Below are 4134 nucleotides of genomic sequence, written 5' to 3'. Positions count from 1 at the left end.
GTTACGGCAAACACATAAACAAACATTATGTTAGGCTGTAAGTCATGTCATGTTTATTGGGTGTGCCTGCCCGTATGCAGTATGTAGAGTACGAAGATGGTGGAGATGAGAGGCCCAGAAGGCGGTTGGAGCGTGTGAAGGGAGTTTGTTTATGTACAATTATAATCACCTGACTCAGCCATAGCTGACCAGCCAGGGGGCCAGGCTATAAGGCAGGTTTCTCTCTAGACTTTCAACACGTAAGTTTAACTGGTACTTATTGTGTACACAGGTAGACTGTGTCCATTGCATCATTTATCAGTGTGACAATATAGAAATATGGCAAATTGAGTACTCATTGAAGTGTTAAGATTAGACTAATTACATAGCCATGATTGTTATTTAAATATATATTGGATTAAACATTTATGTAGGAGTGCCTATGTATGACTTATTTGAAATACTAAATGAATTGTATTCAACACGTTTAACCGAATTATAATATTTGTGTCCAACGTAAAGTGTCTGAATATCCTTTAACTGCCTCACTGGTGGTTACAGTACCTATCCCTCTCCTTTTTGTGGTAAATGTAACACATACTGTATAACAATATCTTTGATTGCTATTGCATATTTACGTTTTATATATATATATATATATATATATATATATATATACACTTCATTTTTAGTCCATATAACACGCGGACTTTGAACATATAACCAACGACCTCACGAGCCAGTAATCGAACCCTCGACCTACTGGGTGGGACTAGGAAACGCTACCCATCAACCCACAAGGACACTAAAAGCAGTCCTAGACTGTCTGATGACACCGGAAATACTGCAATCAACGATCGCGAAACCACAACAGCTCTACAGACAGAATGAGAAGCACTCACTAATTATCGTCTCGATACGGGATACAGTTTTAACACTCGGATTATGTAACACGTCACTGTTTTTTGTTTCTTTGTTTTCACATAACACTGACGACTTGGTATGTCGACCTGTTAATTTGTATCCGTTAACCAACTTCGCTGCCACCTTATATGTTATGCTGGTTAATTCCCCAGTTAACCAGGTTGTTACACATATAATATAATTGGGCTTTTGGTAACAAAACCCAATTGAAGTTTCTTGTTTTATTATAAAAGTATTATGTTTATAGTTCCTGAGTGTATATCAACCGTAAGTTCCACTATTTATGAGTGAATGAGAAAGAGGACGGCGTTTATGTAATATAAACGTGGATCAATGTCCGTTCGATAAAAGTTGGTGTGAGTGACTGACTAAGGCATCGCACTTGTGAGCGCTTACATAGATGCTGACATATGGGCTTCTCCCTCTAAGGAAAGTTACCCTTCACGTGATCAGTTCATGTCTTACTCATAGGTAGTGGAAAGTTACAGGTGGTGAATCTGAATATAAATCAGATGTAAGAACCCATTTATATAATACGTTCTGTTGATGAGACAGGGGCCATTACAAAAGCATAAATTACGGCAGAAAAAAAGAGTACATTCGACGCCATTTTTGTCTTCCAAGTTGAGCTATTGCTCTAGTGAACTGTTACTGTGCTCACATTAACTAGGGTGAAAATTTAGCATATAGGATGGGAACATTTGAGGATCTAGGCCCACTTTTTGTTTCTACTCCCGTTAGCATCCTCGTCAATCCAGGCAAATTCCCCCTCTCACAGACTCTCATTTCCTCTCACACATACACCCACACATAAACGGCGCTCACACACACCCACACATAAACGGCGCTCACACACACCCACACATAAACGGCGCTCACACACACCCACACATAAACGGCGCTCACACACACACTCACACAGACCCACACTGAGTTGTGTGAGCCATGTTACAGTGAGGAAGACAGACTTTATAGTGTGTGTGGGGCACCCCGGCCGTTCATATTGGATCACTGATAACGCAGGCTCTACTTTAAGTGTATTTACATATCTCTCTCTCAACATTTCCTACTACAATTTATAACCTGGAAAAATATTACAAAAAAGTGTTGATTGGAAATAATTTGAATGGGAAATAATACAAAATAATAAATACTCGCCTGAAAGCATTCATATGTGTACTAAGCTTATATACAAAGGAATATAAGCTTTAATTTCGTGAGTTAAAAGCTTTAACTCATTCCCTATGGTGGGAAAAAACTCTGAAACTGCAATTTCTATGTAATAAAAACAAACCTTGGGAATATTTCTTTATTAGCGAAGTGATGGCAGAGTGGTGGTTGTGAATGGTGGTTGGTTGTGTAGTGGTGGTTGGTTGTGTAGTGGTGGTTGGTTGTGTAGTGGTGGTTGGTAGTGTAGTGGTGGTTGGTTGTTTAGTGGTGGTTGGTTGTGTCGTGGTGGTTGGTTATGTAGTGGTGGTTGGTTGTGTAGTGGTGGTTGGTTCTGTAGTGGTGGTTGGTAGTGTAGTGGTGGTTGGTTGTGTAGTGGTGGTTGGCTATAAGTGATGGTTGTGAGTAGTGGTTGGTTGTAAGTGATGGTTGTGAGGGGTTAGCGGATTAACGTAACGTATGAATTAGTCACGTGCGTTGTTAACTTCTCACGCTACTAATCAGGGGGTAAAAAGAATGTACGAACTCAACGAAGCTTTGAAAATCCTAGACCAATCTATCATCGGGAAATAATGCTTAGGGAGGTATGCGGGCACCAGAGTCCAGACAACGGCCGCTTTTGTTTGGCCATCGACTCAGTAAACCCGCGGGAAAAAATACGTTTTTTTTCCCGTGTTCAAAGAAAAGTGTTTTTTTTTTTACTTGAAGGGAGAGAAATTATTTTTATTTAATTTTTATTGAGTGTTTCTTCTTTCTCTTTTGGTGAAGGAAGAGTTTGTGTACCTGACTCATATAATCTACAATCCCACCAGCTTATGTACACAACAGTGACGTACATGTGAAGTTTACACAGCACTCTTATACGTATACATAGGGATCTAACGCAACCAGCAGGTGTTAAAAACTAAATAATATGTCATTGAATAGCAAGATTACGAACACAACTAGCCAGAGAACTCAAGATCCCCACGTATAGTACACATAGCTATTTTCCTTATATATGTATCCGACACGTATGGGGGATCTTACGTATAAATATTTACGTAAACATGTTGAAAATGGACCACTTTCCCACACACACACACACACACACACATGACTACCCTCCCACCACACACACACACACTGCATGGCAGTGAACAGCGACGTCAACCCACATGAATCTGACCTATATATACTGTTAATGAATATGATCTCTTCCTTTGTGTATGAACCTCTGTCCTGCGTGGCAGTGAGAAGTGATACCACCCTCAGTGTCAAGACCTGACTGAATTACTCAGAATAGGGAAACTGTACTCCAAGCTTTGTCAATAAATTTTTTAAACTAAAAAAAATAACACCCTTCTCTCTCTCTCTCTTACCCCCCCCTCTCTCTCTCTCTCTAATTACCACATCACATGTTTCATGGGATGCGGTAAGACACACGACTCGGTAATATAAGACGTGATTTACACACAGTAGTCTCAATCACAGCAACATGTCAGGTAAATAAATTTGGACACCTGTAATACTGTACATACCAGTAGCTCTAAGTTAACCTAACCTAACCTAAAAAAAACGTTCTTAGTCACTGAACAGTATGAGATGCATGGAGACTAAATGTTTGTCTTGGTTGAGGAGGAAAAGTCCGAATGTAATGTTTTGAGAATGTGTTTGACTGGGCGGGGAGAAAGTTGTTTCGCCACGCCCCCTCCCTCCCTCTCCTTGCCTTCCTCCTTCCTCCTTCCTCCTCGTTCACTCTCCTTCCCTCACACCCCATTCCTCACCCCGTCCCTCTCACAACCCACTCCCTCTCTAACATATCCCTCTCACCTCCCCATTCCTTTTCCCTCACATCTATCGTCTCCTTTACCTTTAACATTACTTATTGGTCTATCTATCTATCTATCTGCCTGTATGTCTATCTATTTATCTATCTGTCTATCTATCAGTATGCCTGTCTGTAGGTCTATCTATCTATCAGTATGTCTGTCTGTAGGTCAGTAACATTAAGACGGTATTCAGTGGTGAAAGTAGTGCACCAGTGAACACTCAATGTACACTCAGGTCAGCGAGTACAACAAC

Source organism: Homarus americanus, unplaced genomic scaffold, assembly GCF_018991925.1.
Source record: "Homarus americanus isolate GMGI-L3 unplaced genomic scaffold, GMGI_Hamer_2.0 scaffold11022, whole genome shotgun sequence".
Lineage (NCBI taxonomy): Eukaryota > Metazoa > Arthropoda > Malacostraca > Decapoda > Nephropidae > Homarus > Homarus americanus.
Note: the sequence above shows the minus strand (reverse complement) of the source record.